The sequence below is a fragment of the Heloderma suspectum genome, chromosome W (genome assembly GCF_057233095.1).
Source record: "Heloderma suspectum isolate Gila_16-S chromosome W, 16-S_ref, whole genome shotgun sequence".
Taxonomy (NCBI): domain Eukaryota; kingdom Metazoa; phylum Chordata; class Lepidosauria; order Squamata; family Helodermatidae; genus Heloderma; species Heloderma suspectum.
This window is the reverse complement of record NC_139475.1, coordinates 51,082,587-51,101,472: the sequence shown is the minus strand read 5'-3', so window position 1 is coordinate 51,101,472 and position 18,886 is coordinate 51,082,587.

The following is an 18,886-nucleotide window of genomic DNA, read 5'->3' as shown; positions in this document are numbered from 1 at the left end:
GCGCCTTCCAACCCTATTTTCAATCATTCTATAGGGATGCTCTGACTTGGAGTCCTGCGTTGAGCAGGGGGCTGGAGTAGATGGCCTTGCAGGCGCCTTCCAACTCTATTTTCGATCTTTCTATAGGGATGCTCTGACTTGGAGTCCTACGTTGAGCAGGGGGCTGGATTAGATGGTCTTGCAGGCCACTTCCAACCCTACTTTCAGATGATTCTATAGGGATGCTCTGACTTGGAGTCCTGCGTTGAGCAGGGGGTTGGACTAGATGGTCTTGCAGGTCCCTTCCAACTCTATTTTCGATGATTCTATAGGGATGCTCTGACTTGGAGTCCTGTGTTGAGCAAGGGGCTGGACTAGATGGTCTTGCAGCCGCCTTCCAACACTACCTTTTGATGATTCTATAGGGATGCTCTGTCTTGGAGTCCTGCATTGAGCAGGGGGTTGGACTAGATGGTCTTGCAGGCGCCTTCCAACTCTATTTTCGATGATTCTAGAGGGATACTCTGACTTGGAGTCCTGCGTTGAGCAGGGGGTGCCCTGGATGGTCTTGGAGGACCCTTCCAACCCTATTTTCCATCATTCTATAGGGATGCTCTGACTTGGAGTCCTGCGTTGAGCAGGGGGCTGGAAGATGGTCCTGCAGGCCCCTTCCAACCCTAACTTTTGATAATTCTATAGGGATGCTCTGACTTGGAGTCCTGCGTTGAGCAGGGGGCTTGACTAGATGGTCTTGCAGGACACTTCCAACCCTACTTTCAGATGATTCGATAAGGATGCTCTGACTTGGAGTCCTGCGTTGAGCAGGGGGCTGGAAGATGGTCCTGCAGGCCACTTCCAACCCTAACTTTTGATAATTCTATAGGGATGCTCTGACTTGGAGTCCTGCGTTGAGCAGGGGGTTGGAATACATGGTCTTGCAGGCGCCTTCCAACCCTATTTTCGATCATTCTATAGGGAAACTAAGACTTGGAGTCCTGCGTTGAGCAGGGGGCTGGACTAGATCTCTTGCCGGCCCCTTCCAACCCTATTTTCGTTCATTGTATAGGGATGCTCTGACTCGGAGTCCTGTGTTGAGCAAGGGGTTGGACTAGATGGTCTTGCAGGCCCTTCCAACCGTACTTTCAGATGATTCTATACGGATGCTCTTAGAGTCCGGCATTGAGCAGGGGGTTAGACTAGATGGTCTTGCAGGCCCCTTCCACCCCTATTTTAGATCATTCTATAGGGATGCTCTGGCTTGGAGTCCTGCGTTGAGCAAGGGGTAGGACTAGATGGTCTTGCAGGTCCCTTTCAACTCTATTTTTGATGATTCTATAGGGATGCTCTGACTTGGAGTCCTGCGTTGAGCAGGGGGCTGGACTAGATGGTCTTGCAGCCACCTTCCAACCCTACCTTTTGATGATTCTATAGGGATGCTCTGTCTTGGAGTCCTGCATTGAGCAGGGGGCTAGACTAGATGGTCTTACAGGCCCCTTCCACCCCTATTTTAGATCATTCTATAGGGATGCTCTGGCTTGGAGTCCTGCGTTGAGCAAGGGGTAGGACTAGATGGTCTTGCAGGTCCCTTTCAACTCTATTTTCGATGATTCTAGAGGGATACTCTGACTTGGAGTCCTGCGTTGAGCAGGGGGTGCCCTGGATGGTCTTGGAGGACCCTTCCAACCCTATTTTCGTTCATTGTATAGGGATGCTCTGACTTGGAGTCCTGCGTTGAGCAGGGGGCTGGAAGATGGTCCTGCAGGCGCCTTCCAACCCTAACTTTTGATAATTCTATAGGGATGCTCTGACTTGGAGTCCTGCGTTGAGCAGGGGGCTGGACTAGATGGTCTTGCAGGCCACTTCCAACCCTACTTTCAGATGATTCCTTAGGGATACTCTGACTTGGAGTCCTGCGTTGAGCAGGGGGTTGGACTAGATGGTCTTGCAGGCCCCTTCCAACCCTATTTTCGATCATTCTATAGGGAAACTCTGACTTGGAGTCCTGCGTTGAGCAGGGGGTTGGACTAGATGGTCTTGCATGCCCCTTCCAACCCTACTTTTTGATTATTCTATAGGGATGCTCTGACTTGGAGTCCTGCGTTGAGCAAGGGGCTGTATTAGATAGTCTTGTAGGCCACTTCCAACCCTACTTTCAGATGATTCGATAAGGATGCTCTGACTTGGAGTCCTGCGTTGAGCACGGGGTTGGAATACATGGTCTTGCAGGTGCCTTCCAACCCTATTTTCGATGATTCTATAGGGATGCTCTGACCTGGAGTCCTGCCTGGAGCAGGGGCTTGGACTAGATAGCCTTGCAGGCCCCCCCAACCCTACTTTCCAATGATTCTATAGGGCTGCTCTGACTTGGAGTCCTGCGTTGAGCACGGGGTTGGAATACATGGTCTTGCAGGCCCCTTCCAACCCTATTTTCAATCATTCTATAGGGATGCTCTGACATGGAGTACTGCGGTGAGCAGGGGGCTGGAAGATGGTCCTGCAGGCCACTACCAACCCTAACTTTTGATAATACTATAGGGATGCTCTGACTTGGAGTCCTGCGTTGCGCAGGGGGTTGGAATACATGGTCTTGCAGGCGCCTTCCAACCCTATTTTCCATCATTCTATAGGGATGCTCTGACCTGGAGTCCTTCATTGAGCAGGGGGCTGGACTAGATTGTCTTGCAGACCCCTCCCAAACCCATTTTCAATCATTCTATAGGGATGCTCTGACTCGGAGTCCTGCATTGAGCAGGGGGTTAGACTAGATGGTCTTGCAGGCCCCTTCCACCCCTATTTTAGATCATTCTATAGGGATGCTCTGACTTGGAGTCCTGCGTTGAGCAGGGGGCTGGACTAGATGGTCTTGCAGCCGCCTTCCAACTCTATTTTCGATGATTCTAGAGGGATACTCTGACTTGGAGTCCTGCGTTGAGCAGGGGGTGCACTGGATGGTCTTGCAGGACCCTTCCAACCCTATTTTCAATCATTCTATAGGGATGCTCTGACTTGGAGTCCTGCGTTGAGCAGGGGGCTGGAAGATGGTCCTGCAGGCGCCTTCCAACCCTAACTTTTGATAATTCTATAGGGATGCTCTGACTTGGAGTCCTGCGTTGAGCAGGGGGCTGGACTAGATGGTCTTGCAGGCCACTTCCAACCCTATTTTCGATCATTCTATAGGGATGCTCTGACCTGGAGTCCTGCCTGGAGCAGGGGGCTGGACTAGATGGCCTTGCAGGCCCCCTCCAACCCTACTTTCCAATGATTCTATAGGGCTGCTCTGACTTGGAGTCCTGCGTTGAGGACGGGGTTGGAATACAAGGTCTTGCAGGCGCCTTCCAACCCTATTTTCAATCATTCTATAGGGATGCTCTGACTTGGAGTCCTGCGTTGAGCAGGGGGCTGGACTAGATGGCCTTGCAGGCGCCTTCCAACTCTATTTTCGATCTTTCTATAGGGATGCTCTGACTTGGAGTCCTACGTTGAGCAGGGGGCTGGATTAGATGGTCTTGCAGGCCACTTCCAACCCTACTTTCAGATGATTCTATAGGGATGCTCTGACTTGGAGTCCTGCGTTGAGCAGGGGGTTGGACTAGATGGTCTTGCAGGTCCCTTCCAACTCTATTTTCGATGATTCTATAGGGATGCTCTGACTTGGAGTCCTGTGTTGAGCAAGGGGCTGGACTAGATGGTCTTGCAGCCGCCTTCCAACACTACCTTTTGATGATTCTATAGGGATGCTCTGTCTTGGAGTCCTGCATTGAGCAGGGGGTTGGACTAGATGGTCTTGCAGGCGCCTTCCAACTCTATTTTCGATGATTCTAGAGGGATACTCTGACTTGGAGTCCTGCGTTGAGCAGGGGGTGCCCTGGATGGTCTTGGAGGACCCTTCCAACCCTATTTTCCATCATTCTATAGGGATGCTCTGACTTGGAGTCCTGCGTTGAGCAGGGGGCTGGAAGATGGTCCTGCAGGCCCCTTCCAACCCTAACTTTTGATAATTCTATAGGGATGCTCTGACTTGGAGTCCTGCGTTGAGCAGGGGGCTTGACTAGATGGTCTTGCATACCCCTTCCAACCCTACTTTTTGATTATTCTATAGGGATGCTCTGACTTGGAGTCCTGCGTTGAGCAAGGGGCTGTATTAGATAGTCTTGCAGGCCACTTCCAACCCTACTTTCAGATGATTCGATAAGGATGCTCTGACTTGGAGTCCTGCGTTGAGCACGGGGTTGGAATACATGGTCTTGCAGGTGCCTTCCAACCCTATTTTCGATGATTCTATAGGGATGCTCTGACCTGGAGTCCTGCCTGGAGCAGGGGCTTGGACTAGATAGCCTTGCAGGCCCCCCCAACCCTACTTTCCAATGATTCTATAGGGCTGCTCTGACTTGGAGTCCTGCGTTGAGCACGGGGTTGGAATACATGGTCTTGCAGGCCCCTTCCAACCCTATTTTCAATAATTCTATAGGGATGCTCTGACTTGGAGTACTGCGTTGAGCAGGGGGCTGGAAGATGGTCCTGCAGGCCACTTCCAACCCTAACTTTTGATAATTCTATAGGGATGCTCTGACTTGGAGTCCTGCGTTGCGCAGGGGGTTGGAATACATGGTCTTGCAGGCACCTTCCAACCCTATTTTCCATCATTCTATAGGGATGCTCTGACCTGGAGTCCTTCATTGAGCAGGGGGCTGGACTAGATTGTCTTGCAGACCCCTCCCAACCCTATTTTCAATCATTCTATAGGGATGCTCTGACTCAGAGTCCTGCATTGAGCAGGGGGTTAGACTAGATGGTCTTGCAGGCCCCTTCCACCCCTATTTTAGATCATTCTATAGGGATGCTCTGACTTGGAGTCCTGCGTTGAGCAGGGGGCTGGAATAGATGGTCTTGCAGCCGCCTTCCAACTCTATTTTCGATGATTCTAGAGGGATACTCTGACTTGGAGTCCTGCGTTGAGCAGGGGGTGCACTGGATGGTCTTGCAGGACCCTTCCAACCCTATTTTCAATCATTCTATAGGGATGCTCTGACTTGGAGTCCTGCGTTGAGCAGGGGGCTGGAAGATGGGACTGCAGGCGCCTTCCAACCCTAACTTTTGATAATTCTATAGGGATGCTCTGACTTGGAGTCCTGCGTTGAGCAGGGAGCTGGACTAGATGGTCTTGCAGGCCACTTCCAACCCTATTTTCGATCATTCTATAGGGATGCTCTGACCTGCAGTCCTGCCTGGAGCACGGGGCTGGACTAGATGGCCTTGCAGGCCCCCTCCAACCCTACTTTACAATGATTCTATAGGGCTGCTCTGACTTGGAGTCCTGCGTTGAGCAGGGGGCTGGAAGATGGTCCTGCAGGCGCCTTCCAACCCTAACTTTTGATAATTATATAGGGATGCTCTGACTTGGAGTCCTGCGTTGAGCAGGGGGCTGGACTAGATGGTCTTGCAGGCCACTTCCAACCCTACTTTCAGATGATTCGATAAGGATGCTCTGACTTGGAGTCCTGCGTTGAGCACGGGGTTGGAATACATGGTCTTCAGGCGCCTTCCAACCCTATTTTCGATCATTCTATAGGGATGCTCTGACTTGGAGTCCTGCGTTGAGCAGGGGGCTGGACTAGATGGCCTTGCAGGCGCCTTCCAACTCTATTTTCGATCTTTCTATAGGGATGCTCTGACTTGGAGTCCTACGTTGAGCAGGGGGCTGGATTAGATAGTCTTGCAGGCCACTTCCAACCCTACTTTCAGATGATTCTATAGGGATGCTCTGACTTGGAGTCCTGCGTTGAGCAGGGGGTTGGACTAGATGGTCTTGCAGGTCCCTTCCAACCCTACCTTTTGATGATTCTATAGGGATGCTCTGTCTTGGAGTCTTGCATTGAGCAGGGGGCTGGACTAGATGGTCTTGCAGGCCCCTTCCAACTCTATTTTCGATGATTCTAGAGGGATACTCTGACTTGGAGTCCTGCGTTGAGCAGGGGGTGCCCTGGATGGTCTTGGAGGACCCTTCCAACCCTATTTTCAATCATTCTATAGGGATGCTCTGACTTGGAGTCCTGCGTTGAGCAGGGGGTGCCCTGGATGGTCTTGGAGGACCCTTCCAACCCTATTTTCAATCATTCTATAGGGATGCTCTGACTTGGAGTCCTGCGTTGAGCAGGGGGCTGGAAGATGGTCCTGCAGGCGCCTTCCAACCCTAACTTTTGATAATTCTATAGGGATGCTCTGACTTGGAGTCCTGCGTTGAGCAGGGGGCTGGACTAGATGGTCTTGCAGGCCACTTCCAACCCTACTTTCAGATGATTCGATAAGGATGCTCTGACTTGGAGTCCTGCGTTGAGCACGGGGTTGGAATACATGGTCTTGCAGGCGCCTTCCAACCCTATTTTCGATCATTCTATAGGGATGCTCTGATTTGGAGTCCTGCGTTGAGCAAGGGGTTGGACTAGATGGTCTTGCAGGTTCCTTCCAACTCTATTTTCGATGATTCTATAGGGATGCTCTGACTTGGAGTCCTGCGTTGAGCAGGGGGCTGGAGTAGATGGCCTTGCAGGCGCCTTCCAACTCTATTTTCGATCTTTCTATAGGGATGCTCTGACTTGGAGTCCTACGTTGAGCAGGGGGCTGGATTAGATGGTCTTGCAGGCCACTTCCAACCCTACTTTCAGATGATTCTATAGGGATGCTCTGACTTGGAGTCCTGCGTTGAGCAGGGGGTTGGACTAGATGGTCTTGCAGGTCCCTTCCAACTCTATTTTCGATGATTCTATAGGGATGCTCTGACTTGGAGTCCTGTGTTGAGCAAGGGGCTGGACTAGATGGTCTTGCAGCCGCCTTCCAACACTACCTTTTGATGATTCTATAGGGATGCTCTGTCTTGGAGTCCTGCATTGAGCAGGGGGTTGGACTAGATGGTCTTGCAGGCGCCTTCCAACTCTATTTTCGATGATTCTAGAGGGATACTCTGACTTGGAGTCCTGCGTTGAGCAGGGGGTGCCCTGGATGGTCTTGGAGGACCCTTCCAACCCTATTTTCCATCATTCTATAGGGATGCTCTGACTTGGAGTCCTGCGTTGAGCAGGGGGCTGGAAGATGGTCCTGCAGGCCCCTTCCAACCCTAACTTTTGATAATTCTATAGGGATGCTCTGACTTGGAGTCCTGCGTTGAGCAGGGGGCTTGACTAGATGGTCTTGCAGGACACTTCCAACCCTACTTTCAGATGATTCGATAAGGATGCTCTGACTTGGAGTCCTGCGTTGAGCAGGGGGCTGGAAGATGGTCCTGCAGGCCACTTCCAACCCTAACTTTTGATAATTCTATAGGGATGCTCTGACTTGGAGTCCTGCGTTGAGCAGGGGGTTGGAATACGTGGTCTTGCAGGCGCCTTCCAACCCTATTTTCCATGATTCTATAGGGATGCTCTGACTTGGAGTCCTGCTTTGAGCAGGGGGCTGGAAGATGGTCCTGCATGCGCCTTCCAACCCTAACTTTTGATAATTCTATAGGGATGCTCTGACTTGGAGTCCTGCGTTGAGCAGGGGGCTGGACTAGATGGTCTTGCAGGCCACTTCCAACCCTACTTTCAGATGATTCGATAAGGATGCTCTGACTTGGAGTCCTGCGTTGAGCACGGGGTTGGAATACATGGTCTTGCAGGCGCCTTCCAACCCTATTTTCGATCATTCTATAGGGAAACTAAGACTTGGAGTCCTGCGTTGAGCAGGGGGCTGGACTAGATCTCTTGCCGGCCCCTTCCAACCCTATTTTCGTTCATTGTATAGGGATGCTCTGACTCGGAGTCCTGTGTTGAGCAAGGGGTTGGACTAGATGGTCTTGCAGGCCCTTCCAACCGTACTTTCAGATGATTCTATACGGATGCTCTTAGAGTCCGGCATTGAGCAGGGGGTTAGACTAGATGGTCTTGCAGGCCCCTTCCACCCCTATTTTAGATCATTCTATAGGGATGCTCTGGCTTGGAGTCCTGCGTTGAGCAAGGGGTAGGACTAGATGGTCTTGCAGGTCCCTTTCAACTCTATTTTTGATGATTCTATAGGGATGCTCTGACTTGGAGTCCTGCGTTGAGCAGGGGGCTGGACTAGATGGTCTTGCAGCCACCTTCCAACCCTACCTTTTGATGATTCTATAGGGATGCTCTGTCTTGGAGTCCTGCATTGAGCAGGGGGCTAGACTAGATGGTCTTGCAGGCCCCTTCCTACTCTATTTTCGATGATTCTAGAGGGATACTCTGACTTGGAGTCCTGCGTTGAGCAGGGGGTGCCCTGGATGGTCTTGGAGGACCCTTCCAACCCTATTTTCGTTCATTGTATAGGGATGCTCTGACTTGGAGTCCTGCGTTGAGCAGGGGGCTGGAAGATGGTCCTGCAGGCGCCTTCCAACCCTAACTTTTGATAATTCTATAGGGATGCTCTGACTTGGAGTCCTGCGTTGAGCAGGGGGCTGGACTAGATGGTCTTGCAGGCCACTTCCAACCCTACTTTCAGATGATTCCTTAGGGATACTCTGACTTGGAGTCCTGCGTTGAGCAGGGGGTTGGACTAGATGGTCTTGCAGGCCCCTTCCAACCCTATTTTCGATCATTCTATAGGGAAACTCTGACTTGGAGTCCTGCGTTGAGCAGGGGGCTGGACTAGATGGTCTTGCAGGCCACTTCCAACCCTACTTTCAGATGATTCTATAGGGATGCTCTGACTTGGAGTCCTGCGTTGAGCAGGGGGTTGGACTAGATGGTCTTGCAGGTCCCTTCCAACTCTATTTTCGATGATTCTATAGGGATGCTCTGACTTGGAGTCCTGTGTTGAGCAAGGGGCTGGACTAGATGGTCTTGCAGCCGCCTTCCAACACTACCTTTTGATGATTCTATAGGGATGCTCTGTCTTGGAGTCCTGCATTGAGCAGGCGGTTGGACTAGATGGTCTTGCAGGCGCCTTCCAACTCTATTTTCGATGATTCTAGAGGGATACTCTGACTTGGAGTCCTGCGTTGAGCAGGGGCTGCCCTGGATGGTCTTGGAGGACCCTTCCAACCCTATTTTCCATCATTCTATAGGGATGCTCTGACTTGGAGTCCTGCGTTGAGCAGGGGGCTGGAAGATGGTCCTGCAGGCCCCTTCCAACCCTAACTTTTGATAATTCTATAGGGATGCTCTGACTTGGAGTCCTGCGTTGAGCAGGGGGCTTGACTAGATGGTCTTGCAGGACACTTCCAACCCTACTTTCAGATGATTCGATAAGGATGCTCTGACTTGGAGTCCTGCGTTGAGCAGGGGGCTGGATTACATAGTCTTGCAGACCACTTCCAACGCTACTTTCAGATGATTCTATAGGGATACTCTGACTTGGAGTCCTGCGTGAAGCAGGGGGTTGGACTAGATGGCCTTGCAGGCCACTTCCAGCCCTACTTTCAGATGTTTCGATAAGGATGCTCTGACTTGGAGTCCTGCGTTGAGCACGGGGTTGGAATACATGGTCTTGCAGGCGCCTTCCAACCTTTTTTCGATCATTCTATAGGGATGCTCTGACCTGGAGTCCTGCCTGGAGCAGGGGCTTGGACTAGATGGCCTTGCAGGCTCCCCCCAACCCTACTTTCCAATGATTCTATAGGGCTGCTCTGACTTGGAGTCCTGCGTTGAGCACGGGGTTGGAATACATGGTCTTGCAGGCGCCTTCCAACCCTATTTTCGATCATTCTATAGGGATGCTCTGATTTGGAGTCCTGCGTTGAGCAAGGGGTTGGACTAGATGGTCTTGCAGGTTCCTTCCAACTCTATTTTCGATGATTCTATAGGGATGCTCTGACTTGGAGTCCTACGTTGAGGAGGGGGCTGGATTAGATAGTCTTGCAGGCCACTTCCAACCCTACTTTCAGATGATTCCTTAGGGATACTCTGACTTGGAGTCCTGCGTTGAGCAGGGGGTTGGACTAGATGGTCTTGCAGGCCCCTTCCAACCCTATTTTCGATCATTCTATAGGGAAACTCTGACTTGGAGTCCTGCGTTGAGCAGGGGGTTGGACTAGATGGTCTTGCATGCCCCTTCCAACCCTACTTTTTGATTATTCTATAGGGATGCTCTGACTTGGAGTCCTGCGTTGAGCAAGGGGCTGTATTAGATAGTCTTGCAGGCCACTTCCAACCCTACTTTCAGATGATTCGATAAGGATGCTCTGACTTGGAGTCCTGCGTTGAGCACGGGGTTGGAATACATGGTCTTGCAGGTGCCTTCCAACCCTATTTTCGATGATTCTATAGGGATGCTCTGACCTGGAGTCCTGCCTGGAGCAGGGGCTTGGACTAGATAGCCTTGCAGGCCCCCCCAACCCTACTTTCCAATGATTCTATAGGGCTGCTCTGACTTGGAGTCCTGCGTTGAGCACGGGGTTGGAATACATGGTCTTGCAGGCCCCTTCCAACCCTATTTTCAATCATTCTATAGGGATGCTCTGACTTGGAGTACTGCGTTGAGCAGGGGGCTGGAAGATGGTCCTGCAGGCCACTTCCAACCCTAACTTTTGATAATTCTATAGGGATGCTCTGACTTGGAGTCCTGCGTTGCGCAGGGGGTTGGAATACATGGTCTTGCAGGCACCTTCCAACCCTATTTTCCATCATTCTATAGGGATGCTCTGACCTGGAGTCCTTCATTGAGCAGGGGGCTGGACTAGATTGTCTTGCAGACCCCTCCCAACCCTATTTTCAATCATTCTATAGGGATGCTCTGACTCAGAGTCCTGCATTGAGCAGGGGGTTAGACTAGATGGTCTTGCAGGCCCCTTCCACCCCTATTTTAGATCATTCTATAGGGATGCTCTGACTTGGAGTCCTGCGTTGAGCAGGGGGCTGGACTAGATGGTCTTGCAGCCGCCTTCCAACTCTATTTTCGATGATTCTAGAGGGATACTCTGACTTGGAGTCCTGCGTTGAGCAGGGGGTGCACTGGATGGTCTTGCAGGACCCTTCCAACCCTATTTTCAATCATTCTATAGGGATGCTCTGACTTGGAGTCCTGCGTTGAGCAGGGGGCTGGAAGATGGGACTGCAGGCGCCTTCCAACCCTAACTTTTGATAATTCTATAGGGATGCTCTGACTTGGAGTCCTGCGTTGAGCAGGGAGCTGGACTAGATGGTCTTGCAGGCCACTTCCAACCCTATTTTCGATCATTCTATAGGGATGCTCTGACCTGGAGTCCTGCCTGGAGCACGGGGCTGGACTAGATGGCCTTGCAGGCCCCCTCCAACCCTACTTTACAATGATTCTATAGGGCTGCTCTGACTTGGAGTCCTGCGTTGAGCAGGGGGCTGGAAGATGGTCCTGCAGGCGCCTTCCAACCCTATTTTCAATCATTCTATAGGGATGCTCTGACTTGGAGTCCTGCGTTGAGCAGGGGGCTGGAGTAGATGGCCTTGCAGGCGCCTTCCAACTCTATTTTCGATCTTTCTATAGGGATGCTCTGACTTGGAGTCCTACGTTGAGCAGGGGGCTGGATTAGATGGTCTTGCAGGCCACTTCCAACCCTACTTTCAGATGATTCTATAGGGATGCTCTGACTTGGAGTCCTGCGTTGAGCAGGGGGTTGGACTAGATGGTCTTGCAGGTCCCTTCCAACTCTATTTTCGATGATTCTATAGGGATGCTCTGACTTGGAGTCCTGTGTTGAGCAAGGGGCTGGACTAGATGGTCTTGCAGCCGCCTTCCAACACTACCTTTTGATGATTCTATAGGGATGCTCTGTCTTGGAGTCCTGCATTGAGCAGGGGGTTGGACTAGATGGTCTTGCAGGCGCCTTCCAACTCTATTTTCGATGATTCTAGAGGGATACTCTGACTTGGAGTCCTGCGTTGAGCAGGGGGTGCCCTGGATGGTCTTGGAGGACCCTTCCAACCCTATTTTCCATCATTCTATAGGGATGCTCTGACTTGGAGTCCTGCGTTGAGCAGGGGGCTGGAAGATGGTCCTGCAGGCCCCTTCCAACCCTAACTTTTGATAATTCTATAGGGATGCTCTGACTTGGAGTCCTGCGTTGAGCAGGGGGCTGGACTAGATGGTCTTGCAGCCGCCTTCCAACTCTATTTTCGATGATTCTAGAGGGATACTCTGACTTGGAGTCCTGCGTTGAGCAGGGGGTGCACTGGATGGTCTTGCAGGACCCTTCCAACCCTATTTTCAATCATTCTATAGGGATGCTCTGACTTGGAGTCCTGCGTTGAGCAGGGGGCTGGAAGATGGGACTGCAGGCGCCTTCCAACCCTAACTTTTGATAATTCTATAGGGATGCTCTGACTTGGAGTCCTGCGTTGAGCAGGGAGCTGGACTAGATGGTCTTGCAGGCCACTTCCAACCCTATTTTCGATCATTCTATAGGGATGCTCTGACCTGGAGTCCTGCCTGGAGCACGGGGCTGGACTAGATGGCCTTGCAGGCCCCCTCCAACCCTACTTTACAATGATTCTATAGGGCTGCTCTGACTTGGAGTCCTGCGTTGAGCAGGGGGCTGGAAGATGGTCCTGCAGGCGCCTTCCAACCCTAACTTTTGATAATTATATAGGGATGCTCTGACTTGGAGTCCTGCGTTGAGCAGGGGGCTGGACTAGATGGTCTTGCAGGCCACTTCCAACCCTACTTTCCAATGATTCTATAGGGCTGCTCTGACTTGGAGTCCTGCGTTGAGGACGGGGTTGGAATACAAGGTCTTGCAGGCGCCTTCCAACCCTATTTTCAATCATTCTATAGGGATGCTCTGACTTGGAGTCCTGCGTTGAGCAGGGGGCTGGACTAGATGGCCTTGCAGGCGCCTTCCAACTCTATTTTCGATCTTTCTATAGGGATGCTCTGACTTGGAGTCCTACGTTGAGCAGGGGGCTGGATTAGATGGTCTTGCAGGCCACTTCCAACCCTACTTTCAGATGATTCTATAGGGATGCTCTGACTTGGAGTCCTGCGTTGAGCAGGGGGTTGGACTAGATGGTCTTGCAGGTCCCTTCCAACTCTATTTTCGATGATTCTATAGGGATGCTCTGACTTGGAGTCCTGTGTTGAGCAAGGGGCTGGACTAGATGGTCTTGCAGCCGCCTTCCAACACTACCTTTTGATGATTCTATAGGGATGCTCTGTCTTGGAGTCCTGCATTGAGCAGGGGGTTGGACTAGATGGTCTTGCAGGCGCCTTCCAACTCTATTTTCGATGATTCTAGAGGGATACTCTGACTTGGAGTCCTGCGTTGAGCAGGGGCTGCCCTGGATGGTCTTGGAGGACCCTTCCAACCCTATTTTCCATCATTCTATAGGGATGCTCTGACTTGGAGTCCTGCGTTGAGCAGGGGGCTGGAAGATGGTCCTGCAGGCCCCTTCCAACCCTAACTTTTGATAATTCTATAGGGATGCTCTGACTTGGAGTCCTGCGTTGAGCAGGGGGCTTGACTAGATGGTCTTGCAGGACACTTCCAACCCTACTTTCAGATGATTCGATAAGGATGCTCTGACTTGGAGTCCTGCGTTGAGCAGGGGGCTGGATTACATAGTCTTGCAGACCACTTCCAACCCTACTTTCAGATGATTCTATAGGGATACTCTGACTTGGAGTCCTGCGTGAAGCAGGGGGTTGGACTAGATGGCCTTGCAGGCCACTTCCAGCCCTACTTTCAGATGTTTCGATAAGGATGCTCTGACTTGGAGTCCTGCGTTGAGCACGGGGTTGGAATACATGGTCTTGCAGGCGCCTTCCAACCTTTTTTCGATCATTCTATAGGGATGCTCTGACCTGGAGTCCTGCCTGGAGCAGGGGCTTGGACTAGATGGCCTTGCAGGCTCCCCCCAACCCTACTTTCCAATGATTCTATAGGGCTGCTCTGACTTGGAGTCCTGCGTTGAGCACGGGGTTGGAATACATGGTCTTGCAGGCGCCTTCCAACCCTATTTTCGATCATTCTATAGGGATGCTCTGATTTGGAGTCCTGCGTTGAGCAAGGGGTTGGACTAGATGGTCTTGCAGGTTCCTTCCAACTCTATTTTCTATGATTCTATAGGGATGCTCTGACTTGGAGTCCTACGTTGAGGAGGGGGCTGGATTAGATAGTCTTGCAGGCCACTTCCAACCCTACTTTCAGATGATTCCTTAGGGATACTCTGACTTGGAGTCCTGCGTTGAGCAGGGGGTTGGACTAGATGGTCTTGCAGGCCCCTTCCAACCCTATTTTCGATCATTCTATAGGGAAACTCTGACTTGGAGTCCTGCGTTGAGCAGGGGGTTGGACTAGATGGTCTTGCATGCCCCTTCCAACCCTACTTTTTGATTATTCTATAGGGATGCTCTGACTTGGAGTCCTGCGTTGAGCAAGGGGCTGTATTAGATAGTCTTGCAGGCCACTTCCAACCCTACTTTCAGATGATTCGATAAGGATGCTCTGACTTGGAGTCCTGCGTTGAGCACGGGGTTGGAATACATGGTCTTGCAGGTGCCTTCCAACCCTATTTTCGATGATTCTATAGGGATGCTCTGACCTGGAGTCCTGCCTGGAGCAGGGGCTTGGACTAGATAGCCTTGCAGGCCCCCCCAACCCTACTTTCCAATGATTCTATAGGGCTGCTCTGACTTGGAGTCCTGCGTTGAGCACGGGGTTGGAATACATGGTCTTGCAGGCCCCTTCCAACCCTATTTTCAATCATTCTATAGGGATGCTCTGACTTGGAGTACTGCGTTGAGCAGGGGGCTGGAAGATGGTCCTGCAGGCCACTTCCAACCCTAACTTTTGATAATTCTATAGGGATGCTCTGACTTGGAGTCCTGCGTTGCGCAGGGGGTTGGAATATATGGTCTTGCAGGCACCTTCCAACCCTATTTTCCATCATTCTATAGGGATGCTCTGACCTGGAGTCCTTCATTGAGCAGGGGGCTGGACTAGATTCTCTTGCAGACCCCTCCCAACCCTATTTTCAATCATTCTATAGGGATGCTCTGACTCAGAGTCCTGCATTGAGCAGGGGGTTAGACTAGATGGTCTTGCAGGCCCCTTCCACCCCTATTTTAGATCATTCTATAGGGATGCTCTGACTTGGAGTCCTGCGTTGAGCAGGGGGCTGGACTAGATGGTCTTGCAGCCGCCTTCCAACTCTATTTTCGATGATTCTAGAGGGATACTCTGACTTGGAGTCCTGCGTTGAGCAGGGGGTGCACTGGATGGTCTTGCAGGACCCTTCCAACCCTATTTTCAATCATTCTATAGGGATGCTCTGACTTGGAGTCCTGCGTTGAGCAGGGGGCTGGAAGATGGGACTGCAGGCGCCTTCCAACCCTAACTTTTGATAATTCTATAGGGATGCTCTGACTTGGAGTCCTGCGTTGAGCAGGGAGCTGGACTAGATGGTCTTGCAGGCCACTTCCAACCCTATTTTCGATCATTCTATAGGGATGCTCTGACCTGGAGTCCTGCCTGGAGCACGGGGCTGGACTAGATGGCCTTGCAGGCCCCCTCCAACCCTACTTTACAATGATTCTATAGGGCTGCTCTGACTTGGAGTCCTGCGTTGAGCAGGGGGCTGGAAGATGGTCCTGCAGGCGCCTTCCAACCCTAACTTTTGATAATTATATAGGGATGCTCTGACTTGGAGTCCTGCGTTGAGCAGGGGGCTGGACTAGATGGTCTTGCAGGCCACTTCCAACCCTACTTTCAGATGATTCGATAAGGATGCTCTGACTTGGAGTCCTGCGTTGAGCACGGGGTTGGAATACATGGTCTTCAGGCGCCGTCCAACCCTATTTTCGATCATTCTATAGGGATGCTCTGACTTGGAGTCCTGCGTTGAGCAGGGGGCTGGACTAGATGGCCTTGCAGGCGCCTTCCAACTCTATTTTCGATCTTTCTATAGGGATGCTCTGACTTGGAGTCCTGCGTTGCGCAGGGGGTTGGAATACATGGTCTTGCAGGCGCCTTCCAACCCTATTTTCCATCATTCTATAGGGATGCTCTGACCTGGAGTCCTTCATTGAGCAGGGGGCTGGACTAGATTGTCTTGCAGACCCCTCCCAACCCCATTTTCAATCATTCTATAGGGATGCTCTGACTCGGAGTCCTGCATTGAGCAGGGGGTTAGACTAGATGGTCTTGCAGGCCCCTTCCACCCCTATTTTAGATCATTCTATAGGGATGCTCTGACTTGGAGTCCTGCGTTGAGCAGGGGGCTGGACTAGATGGTCTTGCAGCCGCCTTCCAACTCTATTTTCGATGATTCTAGAGGGATACTCTGACTTGGAGTCCTGCGTTGAGCAGGGGGTGCACTGGATGGTCTTGCAGGACCCTTCCAACCCTATTTTCAATCATTCTATAGGGATGCTCTGACTTGGAGTCCTGCGTTGAGCAGGGGGCTGGAAGATGGTCCTGCAGGCGCCTTCCAACCCTAACTTTTGATAATTCTATAGGGATGCTCTGACTTGGAGTCCTGCGTTGAGCAGGGGGCTGGACTAGATGGTCTTGCAGGCCACTTCCAACCCTATTTTCGATCATTCTATAGGGATGCTCTGACCTGGAGTCCTGCCTGGAGCAGGGGGCTGGACTAGATGGCCTTGCAGGCCCCCTCCAACCCTACTTTCCAATGATTCTATAGGGCTGCTCTGACTTGGAGTCCTGCGTTGAGGACGGGGTTGGAATACAAGGTCTTGCAGGCGCCTTCCAACCCTATTTTCAATCATTCTATAGGGATGCTCTGACTTGGAGTCCTGCGTTGAGCAGGGGGCTGGAGTAGATGGCCTTGCAGGCGCCTTCCAACTCTATTTTCGATCTTTCTATAGGGATGCTCTGACTTGGAGTCCTACGTTGAGCAGGGGGCTGGATTAGATGGTCTTGCAGGCCACTTCCAACCCTACTTTCAGATGATTCTATAGGGATGCTCTGACTTGGAGTCCTGCGTTGAGCAGGGGGTTGGACTAGATGGTCTTGTAGGTCCCTTCCAACTCTATTTTCGATGATTCTATAGGGATGCTCTGACTTGGAGTCCTGTGTTGAGCAAGGGGCTGGACTAGATGGTCTTGCAGCCGCCTTCCAACACTACCTTTTGATGATTCTATAGGGATGCTCTGTCTTGGAGTCCTGCATTGAGCAGGGGGTTGGACTAGATGGTCTTGCAGGCGCCTTCCAACTCTATTTTCGATGATTCTAGAGGGATACTCTGACTTGGAGTCCTGCGTTGAGCAGGGGGTGCCCTGGATGGTCTTGGAGGACCCTTCCAACCCTATTTTCCATCATTCTATAGGGATGCTCTGACTTGGAGTCCTGCGTTGAGCAGGGGGCTGGAAGATGGTCCTGCAGGCCCCTTCCAACCCTAACTTTTGATAATTCTATAGGGATGCTCTGACTTGGAGTCCTGCGTTGAGCAGGGGGCTTGACTAGATGGTCTTGCAGGACACTTCCAACCCTACTTTCAGATGATTCGATAAGGATGCTCTGACTTGGAGTCCTGCGTTGAGCAGGGGGCTGGAAGATGGTCCTGCAGGCCACTTCCAACCCTAACTTTTGATAATTCTATAGGGATGCTCTGACTTGGAGTCCTGCGTTGAGCAGGGGGTTGGAATACATGGTCTTGCAGGCGCCTTCCAACCCTATTTTCCATGATTCTATAGGGATGCTCTGACTTGGAGTCCTGCTTTGAGCAGGGGGCTGGAAGATGGTCCTGCAGGCGCCTTCCAACCCTAACTTTTGATAATTCTATAGGGATGCTCTGACTTGGAGTCCTGCGTTTAGCAGGGGGCTGGACTAGATGGTCTTGCAGGCCACTTCCAACCCTACTTTCAGATGATTCGATAAGGATGCTCTGACTTGGAGTCCTGCGTTGAGCACGGGGTTGGAATACATGGTCTTGCAGGCGCCTTCCAACCCTATTTTCGATCATTCTATAGGGAAACTAAGACTTGGAGTCCTGCGTTGAGCAGGGGGCTGGACTAGATCTCTTGCCGGCCCCTTCCAACCCTATTTTCGTTCATTGTATAGGGATGCTCTGACTCGGAGTCCTGTGTTGAGCAAGGGGTTGGACTAGATGGTCTTGCAGGCCCTTCCAACCGTACTTTCAGATGATTCTATACGGATGCTCTTAGAGTCCGGCATTGAGCAGGGGGTTAGACTAGATGGTCTTGCAGGCCCCTTCCACCCCTATTTTAGATCATTCTATAGGGATGCTCTGGCTTGGAGTCCTGCGTTGAGCAAGGGGTAGGACTAGATGGTCTTGCAGGTCCCTTTCAACTCTATTTTTGATGATTCTATAGGGATGCTCTGACTTGGAGTCCTGCGTTGAGCAGGGGGCTGGACTAGATGGTCTTGCAGCCACCTTCCAACCCTACCTTTTGATGATTCTATAGGGATGCTCTGTCTTGGAGTCCTGCATTGAGCAGGGGGCTAGACTAGATGGTCTTGCAGGCCCCTTCCTACTCTATTTTCGATGATTCTAGAGGGATACTCTGACTTGGAGTCCTGCGTTGAGCAGGGGGTGCCCTGGATGGTCTTGGAGGACCCTTCCAACCCTATTTTCGTTCATTGTATAGGGATGCTCTGACTTGGAGTCCTGCGTTGAGCAGGGGGCTGGAAGATGGTCCTGCAGGCGCCTTCCAACCCTAACTTTTGATTACTCTATAGGGATGCTCTGACTTGGAGTCCTGCGTTGAGCAGGGGGCTGGACTAGATGGTCTTGCAGGCCACTTCCAACCCTACTTTCAGATGATTCCTTAGGGATACTCTGACTTGGAGTCCTGCGTTGAGCAGGGGGTTGGACTAGATGGTCTTGCAGGCCCCTTCCAACCCTATTTTCGATCATTCTATAGGGAAACTCTGACTTGGAGTCCTGCGTTGAGCAGGGGGCTGGACTAGATGGTCTTGCAGGCCACTTCCAACCCTACTTTCAGATGATTCTATAGGGAT